This window comes from Helianthus annuus, chromosome 13, assembly GCF_002127325.2.
Source record: "Helianthus annuus cultivar XRQ/B chromosome 13, HanXRQr2.0-SUNRISE, whole genome shotgun sequence".
NCBI lineage: Eukaryota > Viridiplantae > Streptophyta > Magnoliopsida > Asterales > Asteraceae > Helianthus > Helianthus annuus.
In genome coordinates this window covers 134,193,899-134,209,847 of record NC_035445.2, presented here as the reverse complement: position 1 = coordinate 134,209,847, position 15,949 = coordinate 134,193,899, and positions in this window count along the sequence as shown.

The window sequence follows — 15,949 nt, the reverse complement described above, 5'->3', positions numbered from 1 at the left end:
GTGAAACCTAGCTTGGTGTCTTTTATGATCCGGTCATGATGGTACGACCTAATTAAAAGATTCAGATTCACTGTTAACCTCTGCAAGCATGTTGACATTCATGGCAGATGTGATTCGTTTAAAATCGCACACGTCATTCTTATACAATAATCCTTTGAGGATTTCAAGACCCAACTAAATGATTTCTGTAAATCATGGGCTAAAACACCAATGAAGGTGATTAGAATATTAAAACATCCATTAGTGATGTAGTGCCTACGGGCCGACTTATATAAAACATCCATTAGTGATGTAGTGCCTACGGGCCAACCTTATTAAAACATCCATTCGTGGTGTAGTGCCTACGGGCCAATCTTATTAAAACACCCATTAGTGGTGTAGTGCCTACGGGCCAATCTTATTAAAACATCCAATAAGTGATGTAGTGCCTACGGGCCGACTTATTTAAAACATCCATTAGTGATGTAGTGCCTACGGGCCAACCTTAATAATACATCCATTAGTGGTGTAATGCCTACGGGCCAACCTTGATAAAACATCCATTTGTGGTGTAGTGCCTATGGGCCATAATAATTGTCTTATAAAGACAAACGACAGTGGTAGTCTATGACTCCCTGCCAAAAAGGAGATAAAAGAACTACGGTTCAAATCTCTATGCCTTTGATTCTTTGAAATCTCGGCTAATATTATAAAACATCCTCATGATTAGGCTTTATGCCGCCAATATTATTGTTATAGCTACAATAGGATGTATTCAAATCCTAATATTAAATGTGTAATAAGTTAACCAGATATGGTCTCTGTTACCATGGTTAACGAATTGTCATAAAAGACAATTCCATAATAAACTTCTAAATAAATTTTGTTATCTTCTGTAACAGATTCCAGTTACAATGGCGGATCCTAACGGAGTAAACAGCCACACAAATGAAGACGATTACGATAATGCGCAGGTGCACCTAACCGGCGCACAATTAAAGGCTCTAATTGACGAAGCTGTTCAGGCAGCTCTGGATCGTCAAAACACTGAGTCCCACAGCAGGTCTGTGACAAAACCACTCTCCAAACCAAAGACACACTCCAAACCACCTTCTCAACCCAAGAACGATGACGACAAGCACTCGTCAGCTGAAAACAGTGTTCATCGCGATCGCGAGTACACTGATGCATCTGGTGCAAAGGGTTGCACCTACAAATACTTTGTATCTTGTAAGCCCCGGGAATTTACAGGGGAGAAAGGTGCTGTTGACTGTATCACCTGGCTCGATGAGATGGACACGATTGTGGACATCAGCGGGTGCGCAGAGAAGGACGTGGTGAAGTTTGTGTCCCAGTCATTTAAGGGCGAGGCCCTGGCATGGTGGAGAGCTTTGGTGCAGGCTTCAGGTAAGTCTGCTTTTTACAAAATGTCATGGGGGAGTTTATTGCCCTCATAAAGGAAAACTACTGCCCTCAACATGAGGTTGAGAAGATAGAGGCTGACTTTGTGTCACTAGTTATGACGAACCTGGACTGCCAGGCATATTTGACAAGTTTCAATACAATGTCACGCCTGGTACCATATCTTGTGACACCGGAGCCCCGAAGGATTGCCCGTTTCATTGGGGGCTTGGAGCCTGCAATAAAGGCCAGTGTGAAGGCCTCTAGGCCGACGACCTTCAGGTCAGTTACTGACCTCTCCTTGTCTCTTACATTAGATGCTGTCCGTCTGAGGGCACAAAGGAGCAAGGAGGCTGAGAAGCGGAAACGTGAGGATGATACCTCACGAAGGTCTGGGGAGAAGCACCGTGGAAACGGTGAAGGCAAAAGAGGGTCGGAGGCAAAGAAAGAGGGGCAAGCTGGTGAGAGACCCCACTGCAAGATCTGCAAGAAACCCCACTATGGGAAATGCAGATTTGCATCGAACTCACAGTCTCAATCAAAGACTCCTTCCTGTGGACTATGCAAGTCCAAGGATCATAAGACTGTGGAGTGCAAAAAGATCAAGGATGCAACCTGCTATGGTTGTAACGAAAAGGGGCACATCAAGAGTAACTGCCCTAGGTATGCCAAGAAGGCGGAAGAGACTAAGAAGTCAAATGCGAGAGTTTTTCGCATGGATGCAAAGGAAGCGGTCCAGAACGACAACGTGCTTACAGGTACTTTTCTCGTAAATAATATATTTGCAAGAGTACTATTCGATTCTGGCGCTGATAAATCCTTTGTAGACCAGAAATTTTGCCAACTACTAAATATGCCGATCAAAACCTTAAATATAAAATACGAAGTAGAACTGGTAGACGGCACGATGGAAACCGTCTCCATTGTTTTAGAGGGATGCGAGATATCCATTAGGAACCACTCTTTTCCTCTATCTCTACTTCCCTTCAAGCTAGCGGGTTTCGACATAGTCCTAGGCATGGACTGGTTATCCCGTAATCAGGCCCAAATCATATGCGGCAAAAGGCAAATAGTATTAAAGACTCCGAGTGGTGAATCCCTTACCATTCGAGGAGATACGCAGTACGGGTTGCCCGAGGACGTATCTATGCTCAAAGCTTCTAGGTGTTTGAACAGAGGATGTGTAATTTACATGGCTCAGGTGATAATAGAAGAACCTAAGCCGAAGATCGATGATCTCCCTGTCATTTCTGAATATCCCGAGGTGTTTCCCGAAGAACTACCTGGGTTGCCACCAGATAGACAAGTGGAGTTCAGAATAGACATCATTCCTGGAGCAGCTCCAATAGTGAGAGCACCTTACAGACTAGCTCCGACGGAAATGAAAGAATTGAGGACCCAGTTGGATGAACTGCTGGCGAAAGGTTTTATCAGACCTAGTTCATCTCCCTGGGGAGCACCGGTCCTTTTTGTAAAGAAGAAGGACGGGTCGATGCGTTTATGTATCGACTATCGAGAGCTAAACAAAGTGACAATAAAGAATAGATATCCTTTACCAAGGATAGATGATCTATTCGACCAGCTACAAGGAGCAAGCTATTTCTCGAAGATCGACTTGAGGTCGGGCTATCATCAGCTAAGGGTCAGAGATGAAGATGTACACAAGACTGCATTTAGGACTCGCTATGGTCATTACGAGTTCCTAGTGATGCCTTTTGGGCTCACAAATGCACCGGCTGCGTTCATGGATCTCATGAATCGCGTTTGCAAGCCGTACTTGGACAAATTTGTCATAGTCTTCATCGACGACATTCTTATATATTCCAAAAGCCAAGCTGACCACGAGAAGCATCTCCGTTGCATTCTCGAATTACTACAACGTGAGAAACTCTACGCCAAATTCTCGAAATGTGAATTCTGGCTAAGAGAGGTTCAGTTTTTGGGTCACGTTGTGAGTGAGCGTGGTATCCAGGTGGATCTCGCTAAGGTAGAGGCGGTCATGAACTGGCAGGAGCCAAAGACGCCTACCGAGATTCGTAGTTTCCTGGGATTGGCAGGATACTACAGGAGGTTTATAGAGAATTTTTCAAGGATTTCTGCGCCCTTGACTTCCTTGACCAAGAAGAAAGAAAAGTTTATTTGGGGCCCAAAGCAGCAAGAGTCCTTCGAAATCCTGAAGCAGAAGCTAAGCAACGCTCCTGTGTTGACATTACCGGAAGGTACTGATGAGTTCGTAGTCTACTGCGACGCATCACACACAGGCATGGGGTGTGTGCTTATGCAGAAGGGCAAGGTGATTGCCTATGCTTCAAGGCAACTAAAGGTGCATGAAAAGAATTACACCACCCATGATTTGGAGTTGGGTGCCGTTGTATTTGCACTAAAATTATGGAGGCATTACCTTTATGGCATTAAATTTGTGATTTATTCCGATCACAAAAGCCTTCAGCACCTGTTCAACCAGAAAGAGTTGAACATGAGGCAACGCCGTTGGATGGAGACCCTGAGTGATTACGACTGTGAGATCAGGTACCATCCCGGCAAGGCGAATGTAGTCGTTGATGCCTTGAGCAGAAAAGAAAGGGTAAAACCCATTCGCATCAATGCCAAGAGCATTGAGGTCAAGAACAATTTGATAGAAAGGATATTAGCTGCGCAGCGAGAGGCTGTGTTGGAAGCTAATTATCCAAATGAAAAGCTAGGAGTGACTGAGGAGCAGTTGACTCTTAGCAAAGATGGAATCTTGAGGTTGAACGGACGTATATGGGTTCCGATTTATGGAGGACTACGAGATGTTATCCTCCAGGAAGCCCATAGTTCCAAATACTCGGTCCATCCTGGTGCTGATAAAATGTACCAAGACTTAAAGGCAAATTATTGGTGGATAGGCTTGAAAAAGTCTGTAGCCGCCCACGTAGCAAAGTGCTTGACTTGTGCTCAAGTCAAAGCCGAGCACCAAAAGCCATCTGGCTTGCTACAACAGCCTGAGCTTCCCGAGTGGAAGTGGGAATGTGTAACTATGGATTTTATCACCAAGTTACCAAAGACCAGAAAAGGAAACGACACGATATGGGTCATAGTCGATAGGCTGACTAAATCAGCTCATTTCTTACCCATCAAGGAGACATATAGCTCCGATATACTAGCCCAACTTTATGTTGACAAGATTGTAGCCTTACACGGCATACCTGTGACTATTATCTCCGACAGAGATACCAGGTACACATCTCACTTCTGGAAGAGTTTCCAGCAATCTTTGGGCACGCGCTTAAACTTCAGTACGGCTTACCATCCACAGACGGACGGGCAAAGTGAGCGTACTATCCAAACGCTAGAAGACATGCTTCGTGCATCTGCAATCGATTTAGGTGGTAGCTGGGATAAAAACCTACCCCTAATCGAATTCTCCTACAATAACAGCTACCATACCAGCATCAAGGCTGCGCCTTTCGAGGCATTATACGGTAGGAAATGCAGATCGCCTGTTTGTTGGGCGGAGGTAGGAGAGGTCCAATTATCAGGACCAGAGATAGTTTTCTAGACAACGGACAAGATTGTCCAGATTCGGGAACGTCTCAAGGCTGCCCGTGACAGGCAGAAAAGCTACGCCGATCCAAAACGTAAGGATCTTCACTTCGAAGTAGGTGAAAAGGTGTTGCTCAAGGTGTCACCCTGGAAGGGGGTGATGCGTTTCGGCAAGAAAGGTAAACTGAGTCCGAGGTACATAGGACCTTTTGAGGTCATTGAACGAGTCGGATCAGTTGCCTATAAATTGAATTTGCCTGAAGAGCTCAATGGAATCCATAATGTGTTCCACATCTGCAATCTCAAAAAGTGCTTCGCCGATGAATCATTGGTGATTCCGCATACAGATGTGCATATAGATGAGAGCTTAAAGTTCATAGAAAAACCTTTGTCGATTGAGGATCGACAGGTAAAGAAGCTTCGCAGAAAACACGTACCGATTGTAAAAGTCAAATGGGATGCTCGTAGAGGTCCTGAATATACGTGGGAAGTCGAAGCAACAATGAAAGAAAAGTACCCCTATTTATTTGAGTAAATCTATCTCGGGTCGAGATTTATTTTAAGGGGGTGAGGATGTAACACCTCGAATTTTTATGTGTCCAATGATGTGTTAACACGTGTCATTTTATTACACGTGGCATCTATAATAAATAAAGGACTAATTTTGACAAACCTTGAAAGTATGCAAATTCGAGGGTTATAAATGTCAACAAAGGGTAAATATATTGTATAGTAACCCTAAATAATGCTTGTACCTTCAAACGAATAAATTATAGATCGTACGGAAGCGAAACGCGAAAGAAAGTGAGAGATTACAAGCTACAGGGGTTAACTGTGTCAACATGTTTAATTATACCTCTGAGTGGCCCTTTAACGTTCCCAAAGCTTTGTAACAGTATTATACACTCACTAAAATATAATATATAAATTTCGCGAAGTTTCGTTATGAAACGAGAAAATTACGATCGAATTCGTAGGAGAAGGGTTAAAAGCGTCAATAATGAAAGTTAAGGCTTTCAGTATAATTAAATAAACTAACCGGGGACTTAATAGCGCGGGTAAATAACACGAGGTCCTTAGTTGTAATTAACCGAGGGCTAAACCGCAAAGTTACCCCTTCAAACCCGAAAGGTCAGGTAAATCATTACGAAAGATTTCGTTATTAATTACCCGATTCTGTCATCATTGCAAAAGATTTAAAAAGTTCTGAAAATATAACCTCTCGCGGCCCGCGTGAGGTTTAGGCATAAGTTGAGGCGGGCCGCGAGCCTCCTCTTTTACTCGCCTGATTTTTAAAACTCAGGCGGCCCGCGTACAAGGTGCATGATTTCTCCATGCGGGCCGCGTGGGACGCCCAGATGCAGAAACTTTGTGTTTTCTTGCCTTTTGAGCTTGTGAATGATCAAATCTCCAATAAATGAGGCATGGGCACCCTACACTTGACCCATAGCTCCAGGGGACACATGCCCATCATCCATACCCCTCTGTAGTGTGAGTTGTAATGATCTCATGGCCATTTGAACACTATAAATAAGCACACTTGGCTCATAAGTTCACCACACTTCAAACACACTCATCTGATCACTCCAAGAGCTCTCTAGCATTCCTCTGTGTTCTTAAGTCTTCTCTCAAGCTTCTGTAAGTGATCTAACCCTTTGTGGTTTCACATTTCCTTAGTAAATAGCTAAAAACCAAACCGTCGTAAATACGGTTTGACTTTAACATAAATCAGTGATGGTTCAGTCTTATGACGAATCAAAAGTAGTTTTGAGTTGGTATTTATGTGGGTAATAAACCCCTAAAAGGGTTCCCTCTGATCACCACTCTAACTATGTCAAATATCGAGTCAAACGCGCACTTAAAAAGTCAACAGAAAGTCGTTTTGCCATTTTATACATAATCTGTAATGTATATGCTATGGAACCTGTTTTGATAATCATAAAACATGATAATAAGTATATAAACTTGTTTGCGCTCGTTTGAATCGACCATTTGCTATATTGAACTGGTTCGGAGCCGAATGTCGCAAAAGTTTGACTTTTGCTTTGAGTTCAGTTCTGACCCGTTTTAGTGAGGTATAGATATGCCTTAGGACTCTCTTAGGACCAGGTCACATGTTGGTATAAACCTCTATGATCGGTTCATGAGTTATCCGAGTCTTTTACGTATTTCCGTTAAACGCCTAAAAGTTGACCGTAACGCCGTTTTGAAATTAAAACGAGTATTTCGGACACGTGAACGGACCAGAACCTTGCTTATTAAATTATAAGCATATCCTTAAAATTTCACGTCAATCCGAGGTCTAGAATGAGAGTTATGCTAAAAGGCGCATTTAAAAGAAACTTTTGTAATAAACGGCGCAATTAGCATAACGCCCATCTAAACCAAGATTTCGTCACCAAAACTTATACCCACTGTTATAAAATAATATTTTGGGAATTTTAAAGATTTTTAATAATTTTTACCTTGCTCATAACCTGCGGTTATGGCTACGGTTCGGTAAATACCGAATATGCCCTTTTTGGCCAAAACTTGAGTTCTACAAGGTCTTTTGACCCGATTCTAGTTGCTAGTGGTTTTAAATAATAAATAAAGTATTTTAAGCTTTATAAGCTGTTCGGGAAACTCAGATTTCCTGTAGAACTCGAAAAGCCCTTTAAAAGTCTTTAAAATGACCGACAAACCCCTACGGGGCGATATTTTAACTAAAACTCGTTACGGGCATCACGGAAGGTATCCTACTGATACCACAACCTCTTTAAGGCATATTGACTTAGGAAATAAGCGTAGGACTCTCATGGTTAACCGTTTCGCCTATTGCGCGCACGGTTCGGCTTATGAAACTAGTTTTCATAAATTAGCCGATACGGGTCAAATTATATTATTTGAACCCCAAAATCCAGAGTGTGAACATTGAACCCATATAAAACAAGTCTCTGAACTTGTTTGGGCAGAATCACATTCCATTCTCGGTTTTCGCCTTTCGCGCGATTAAACCATATCTATATATATCGGAACCAACCGGTCTAGGCTACGGCCAATATAAAGACCCGTTAGGATTCTAAGAGGTTAATTAAAAACCTTCGTTCCAGATTAGGAGCCCCGGTAAAAGCTATCGGCGATTTAATCGAATTAAGGATATATACTTGCAAAGGTAAATACTTTTGACTTATTTCCCCTATATGGGCTTGGGTTACGGTATATTAATACCGCTTGATTGAGCATTATATAATTCCATCGCTTAGGTGGTTAATTGATTAAATATGATCGGCTCATTTAAACAGTTTTGTTTCTTAAAAGCCTTTGGGGGGTTATTGACCGTTGTCCCGGGTATCCTTGGCATCATTTTACGAAATGGCCACGACCATCGACATCCCGGTGTAGGCGTACACCCGGTATACATTGTCGACATTAAATTAAAAGACGTAGCCGTTGGTTTTTATACTACGGTTTTACGCAATGTGGTGTGTCAATTAATCTTTAACCCGGCACGACCCGGGCTACTGAACGCATAAAAGAACATGTAAAACGTTCACAAGATTATTATGATTTCCCAAGTTATAAAAGAGTTTGTGCCTTGTGCATTCAAATCAATTTTAATAAGCATTTTCAAATGTGTCAGTTGAACGTATTTACCAGTGTAAACTGACGTATTTTCCCCAAAAAGATTAAATGCATGTACTACACGAAATGGGCTGGTATTAGCTTCCTAAGCATCGTAAATAGTCTCGCAAACTCGATGCAGTGTCTGAATGAACAATATTTTCTTATTTGATCCGCTGTGGATGTTCGACTTCTGTAATACATTTGATATTACAACCAGAGGTTGAAATATATATTTATCTTTAAGCTTCCGCTGTGCATTATATAATTGTGTGGTTTGACTATATTGTTGCCAACATCGTCACGGTAATCCCCCACCGGGCCCACCGGTGAAACGCGTGGAAATAGGGGTGTGACACTTTTGGTACAAATTATGAGAATGATGATTGGGAATTCTTGGAGAGCATGGAAACTACATCAAAGAGGAAAGCTCAAGCATCAAGAAGAGCTCGACCGGCCATTGCCCGACCTCAAGTGCACGCCATAGATGATAGTAATGTTCAAACTACTAACCAAATTTATGATGTGTGTGCTTTGTATAATGAAATAGGTCATGCGGCTGAAAATTGCCAAGGGATGATGGAAGGGCAATATGAAGAAGTCCATGCGGTTCAAGGTCAAAGTCAAGGAGGGGGTGGTAGAAATCACCCAAATTTTCGGTATGGGAACCCTTCAAATCAAGCCAACCCAAATTTTCAAGGTAGCCAAGGTAACTTCGGTTCATGCCAACCTTACAATAACCAAGGTGGATACCGAGGCGGGAACAACCAAGGCTATCAAAAGCAATACCAAACGGGTCAAGAACAAGGGGGGTCTTCGGGTGGAAATGAGATGATGGAGATGCTAAAGAGCATGCAGATGGAGATGCAAAAACGGAACCAACTCGATGAAGTTCGAATGCAAAAGGACGAGGTTCGTGATAAAAGCATCCAATCACTAACAACCCAAATGGGTCAATTAGCAACCAACGTGGCTGAATTGAAGAAAAGTAAGGGTCAACTTCCTAGCGACACTAAGGTAAACCCTTCACATGGTACGTCACGAGGTAATGTTAATGTTCATCATGTTAGTGTTTTAAGAAGTGGAAAAGAGTTTAAAGCCAATTTGTCACCCGAATTGGTTGAGGGGGTAGTTGAGGATATTACGGGTATGGAAAGTGATGATGATGTTTCACCGGTAAAACCAAAAGAACTAAATGTTAACAAACCGGGGTTGGGTGAAAATGAAAAGAGTGAAAAAGTTGAGGGTGAACCGAGTCAAGTCCCTTTTCCATCGGCTTTACTTGACCCGTGAAAGAAAAATTTTATTGTATCGAGAGGTCCCCAAAAAGAAGAAATGTGGGACATGTTTAAACAAGTTAAAATTAACGTACCACTTCTCGATGCAATAAAACAAGTACCCGCCTATGCAAAATTTTTAAAAGAATTATGTACACAAAAAAGGTAAAACAAGTAAGTGCAGTTTTAAATGGGGAGCTTCCTCCTAAGCTCCAAGATCCGGGCACGCCATTGATTAACATACAAGTGGGTAATTTTTAAATGGCTAAGGCGTTACTAGATCTTGGAGCCGGGGTGAGTATTTTACCGGGGGGCTTATATGACCAATATGATTTTGGTCCGTTAGCAAGGGTGGAGACAACGGTTGTTTTGGCCGATTTGTCTCATAAGCTACCTTGGGGTATGGTTCAAAATGTAATTGTAAAAATTGATGAGTTCTATTACCCGGTCGACTTTCTAGTCTTGGATTACTCGTCCGCGGACCCAAAACAACAACAAAACGTAATTTTGGGTCGGTCATTTTTGAGCACCGCTCATGCCGTGATCGATTGTAGATTTGGTACGGTCGACATGACTTTTGGGAATAGAAAAATGCGTTTGAATGTTTTTACTAACAATTCTAATGCTAATGGTGTTGATGAGTGTTTCATGGCAGATATAGTTGACGGATGCAACCCGCATGAGTATGAGGAGGATGGTTTGGATGTTTGCCTGTGTGATTTTTCTGAACAGGTACATGCTTATGCACTCCTGGTTGAAGAGGAAAAGCAAGATGCAATGGCTTTGAAGGAAGGTAGACCACCATGGACTCATCAATTTGAAGGTCTACCGGCGGAGATCGATTCGGGTACGAAACCATCATTAGAGGAACCGCCAAAGTTGGAACTTAAAGACTTGCCGAGCTACTTGAAGTATGTATTTTTAGGGGATAATGACACTTTACCGGTCATTATTGCCTCTAATTTGGAGTTGGCACAAGAGCAAGCATTGTTGGAGGTTTTGAAAGAAAACAAGGGAGCTATCGGATGGACGGTGCCGATCTCAAAGGAATTAGTCCATCCATTGTCATGCATAAGATCATTACAACTGAAGATGCAAAGCCGACACGAGAGGCTCAAAGGCGATTGAATCCGAACCTACGGGAGGTAGTTAAGAAAGAGGTAATTAAATGGTTGGATGCGGGAATTATTTATCCGATTTCGGATAGTGCTTGGGTGAGTCCCACCCAAGTTGTGCCTAAGAAGGCCGGCATTCAAGTAGTCAAGGACGAAAGTGGTGAACAAATTGCCACCCGACCGGTTACCGGGTGGCGTGTATGTATTGACTACCGGAAATTGAATGCCGCCACTTCTAAGGATCATTTCCCGCTACCATTCATTGATCAAATTATTGAAAAACTATCGGGTCAAAAAACTATTGTTTTTTGGATGGGTATTCGGGTTATAATCAAATTGCCATACACCCGGATGACCAACACAAGACCACCTTCACTTGTCCATATGGCACTTTCGCCTTTAGGCGAATGCCATTTGGCTTGTGCAATGCTCCGGCAACTTTCCAAAGATGTATGATGAGTATTTTCTCGGACATGGTTGGAGAGTCACTCGAAGTATTCATGGATGATTTCTCCATTTTTGGCACTAGTTTTGATGCTTGTCTCAATGAATTATAAAAAGTGTTAAAAAGATGCGTTGAGAAAAACTTAGTGCTAAGTTGGGAGAAAAGTCATTTCATGGTGCAAGAGGGCATTGTGTTGGGTCATGTAATTTCTGAAAGGGGAATGGAGGTGGATAAGGCAAAAATACGGGTAATATCATCTTTGCCACCTCCGAAAAATGTTAAGGGTGTAAGGTCGTTCTTGGGACACGCAGGATTTTATAGACGTTTCATTAAGAGTTTAGTGTTATCACCAAACGTTTATGTAACTTGTTATTAAAAGATGTCCCATTTGATTTTACTAACGAGTGTATGCAAGCTTTCACTGTTTTGAAGGAACACTTGGTCAAGGCTCCCATCTTGCAACCACCAGATTGGTCAAAGCCGTTCGAGATAATGTGTGATGCAAGCGATACCACTATTGGTGCAGTTTTGGGTCAACGGGTTGACAAGAAACCGGTGGTTATCTATTATGCGAGTAAGACTTTATCCGAAGCACAACTTAATTATACCACAACCGAGAAGGAATTACTAGCGGTGGTGTACGCTTTGGATAAGTTTCGCTCATATATTTGGGGAAGCAAAGTGGTGGTTTATTCGGATCATAGCGCGGTCCAGTATTTGATGGAGAAAAAGGACGCGAAGCCTCGTTTGATTCGGTGGGTGTTATTGCTACAAGAGTTTGATTTAGAAATCCGAGACAAAAAGGGAAGTGAGAATGTAGTAGCGGATCATTTGTCTCGGATTCCGGTGGAAGGGACCGATGATGTGAGTGAAATCAATGAAAGTTTTCCCGACGAGCAACTTTTAGCCGTTTCCAACTTCGTTGCGCTGTGGTATGCTCATTATGTTAACTACTTAGCCACGGGTGCCATCCCAAGTCATTGGACCAAGAAGCGCCGACAACAATTTATGGTTCAAGTGAAGCAATATCTTTGGGATGAACCGGATCTCTTCAAGATTGGACCGGATCAAGTTATACGAAGGTGTGTGCCCGAGACAGAAGTGTTGGAAATTTTGACCCATGCCCATTCGTCCGCATGTGGGGGTCATTTTAGTGGGCACAAAACAGGTTATCGGGTTCTTTCATGTGGGTTTTATTGGCCCACCATTTTCAAGGATGCATGTGAATTCGCTAGAAATTGCATAAATTGTCAAAAAATGGGTAGTATATCGAAGAGGGATGAGATGCCATTACAACCAATCTTGGTTGTTGAGATATTTGATGTATGGGGTATAGATTTTATGGGTCCCTTCCCGAATTCGAATGGCTTCCTATACATTTTGGTAGCGGTGGATTATGTATCGAAGTGGATTGAAGCTATTGCAACACGAACAAACGACCATTTGGTTGTTTGTAAATTTGTTCAATCCAACATTTTCTCTCGTTTCGGAATCCCGCGGGTCATTATAAGTGATGGTGGTTCGCATTTCAAGAACTTCAACTTTGGGAAACTATTGAAGAGGTATAGCGTGAATCACCGAATTGCTACACCTTACCATCCGCAAACAAGTGGACAAGTCGAAGTGTCCAACCGTCAAATCAAAGAGATTCTCATGAAGACGGTAAGAACGGATAGAAAGGATTGGTCGAGTAAGTTAGACGATGCATTGTGGGCATACCGAACGACCTACAAGACTCCTATTGGCACAACGCCTTACCAGATGGTGTATGGTAAGGGTTGTCACTTGCCAATGGAGTTAGCGCATCGAGCACATTGGGCAATTAAGACGGTTAACGCGGATTATGACGAGGCGGGGAAGTTGAGAAAGTTGCAATTGAGCGAGATAGAAGAGATTCGGGATGAGGCGTATGAATGTGCATCGGCTTATAAAGATAAACTCAAGAAGGTGCATGATGCGAAATTGAGAAAGAAAACATTTGAAGTGGGGCAAAAAGTTTGGTTGTATAACTCAAGACTCAAGATGTTCGCGGGTAAGCTTAAAAGCAAATGGATGGGTCCGTACGTCATTCGGAGAGTTGGAAGGTTTGGTGATGTAGACATCCAAGATGAGCAAACACTTAAACAACAAACGGTGAACGGTCACCGGTTGAAGCCGTACTTGGAGGGGAACGACATCAACAACTTGGAGCTTGACAAAGTGGGCTACATCTTGCGCCCGGTCGATGAGGAACAACCATGAGAGGCCCAGGTTTGGTAGTGTAAATAGTAGTGTTTTGTTTTGTTTGTTTTGTATAGTTTGCACAATTATCGTATTTCCTTGAAATCCGTGTTTGAAACAAGTGTGGGGACGTTCGGGTCACGAATTTCTCTATCATTGTGTTAAGGACAACACGGGACTTTTGAGGGGGTAGGGTGATTTTTACACGTTTTTGAAAAAATTTAAAAACATAAAAAAAGCGAAAAAAACTGAAAAAATATAAAAAAGTCACTTCAAAATTCAATTTTTGTGAACCCTTAATCGCCCAAAAGCCACCGTAATTTACGGTCTTACCGTAATTTACGGTGGAAATGGAAAAATTGGGAGGCTTTACAGCATTTCTCTACTGGTTTACGGTGGAATTTCTTGTTCAGGATCCACCGTAACTTATGGTCTGACCGTAAGTTACGGTACGCAGAAAAAGTTGACGTATCGTTTGGGGTTCCGCCTTTATTCTAAAAAAAAATCATACATCTGGTCACGTGAAGTATTCCCCAACCACACAATCTCACTCTATCTATCACCATCCATCTTCATCTCTCTCAAGACCCACAAGCCATCTTCTTCCCCAACCTTCAAACCTCCATAACTTCATCAATTCTTGTCCAAACTAAGTGAAATCGGAGTCCATCTTGACTAATTTTTCACGTAGGTTCTGATTTTGACAAGAGATTTACAAGGAAACACCGTTTTTGGGTCCGAACTTCAAACCCTAGCTTCGAAAATTTTGGGGCTTTTCGAAGTTTTTGCCTCATTTGTGTTTCTTACATCTTCAAACAAGGTATGGAAGTTTAATTGTTGTATTTTGATGATGTATTGCGAAGATTGAGGTTATTGTTGATGTTTGTTCATACTCACTTGCTTGTTCATAGTGTTAGTTGTTACTTGTTCTTGGACATGAATATGGTTGTAGATGTAGGATGGTTAGTAAATTAGTGAAATTTTGGGGATTTTTACATTGTAGAGATACCATGCCCAAATTTTTGAAAAACTTATACACTTATAGTTCACTAGCATCTACAACCATAGTAACAAGCAAGTGTGGGGATGTTTTGGAGAAAGGAGCCTAATTTTGTTTCGTTTGTTTGTGTTTCTTGTTCTAATGTGTGTAGGAAAATGGTTAAGACGAAAGAAAAAGCGGGATCTAGTTCGTCATCATCGAAAGGGAAAGGCAAACAAGTGGAACAACAACCGCGAAAAAGACAATATATGGGCTGTATAAGTGAAAGTGAGAGTGGGAGTGAAGAAGAAATGGAGTTGGATCCACATGATAAGCCGATATGGGATTCGGGTCCTCTGGATGATCAGCCAGAGGAATGGCAGCCAACGTTATATCATGATAGAATGAATCGGCTCAAGAACAAGGCAGCAGCCTTTATTTGTGAACAAGAGGTTCGGGAAGTGGAGTTTCAACAGTTTGGCATGTTTGATAAGTTTCGAGCGTTAGGATGGGAACCCGCGCTTAAATGTTTTGATAAAGATAAAAGCAACTTGTTTATGACCGAGATACAAGAATGGATGGCGACTTTGAAATGTAACAATTATGACAAGCCATCACAGATGAAGTTAATCGGTGAGGTGCACGGGGTACCGGTGGAGATGTCCTTTGACACATTGAAGAAGCTCGGGAAGTATGACAGTCTCCCGGCTCGTGATTACGTGATTCCCACTCTCGATGATCTTTTAGTGAAACCGGAGAAACACCCACGGTGGAACGATATGTTAGCAACATTATTTTTGCCGGGTACGTATCATGGAATTTTGTACCGGAAAAATTTGAGATCGAAGCAAAGTTGTTGCTAGCAATTTGTTTGTTGAATGTGATACCGCGAAGAGGAGATAAGGAGCAGGTGAGATTCCCGGAGGTACCTATTCTCTATTCGCTAATGCATGGGTCTCCACGTTTTCCGATACGCTATCTCATCATGCACTACCTGTAGATCAGCCGAAACAAGTATGGAAGGGACATTGTCCCATATTGTAGGATCATTACGGGGCTGATGAAACAGCAAAAAGCTCTTACTTCGGAGGATCAAGGGGTAACGAAGAGGCACCAACCGTTTACGTTAGACAAGATGGGAAGTGGTTGGACATATACCCAATCGGAGCGGTATCACAAGTTAAAATCCGAGGGTCAAAGGTGGAGAGCACTAAAGGCGGGTGTGAGAGATTTGTTACCGGGTGAAGCGGATGAACCCGAGAGTGAGGCGGAGATCCCAAGTGGGGATGAAGATTATGAGGAGCAACCGCAAGGCGGTGTGAATTTGAATGTGGGCCAAGGGGGTCATGGTGGAGGTTTTGGTGGTGCTTTCTACGATTATACAGAGCGATCTTATGTGCCCGGG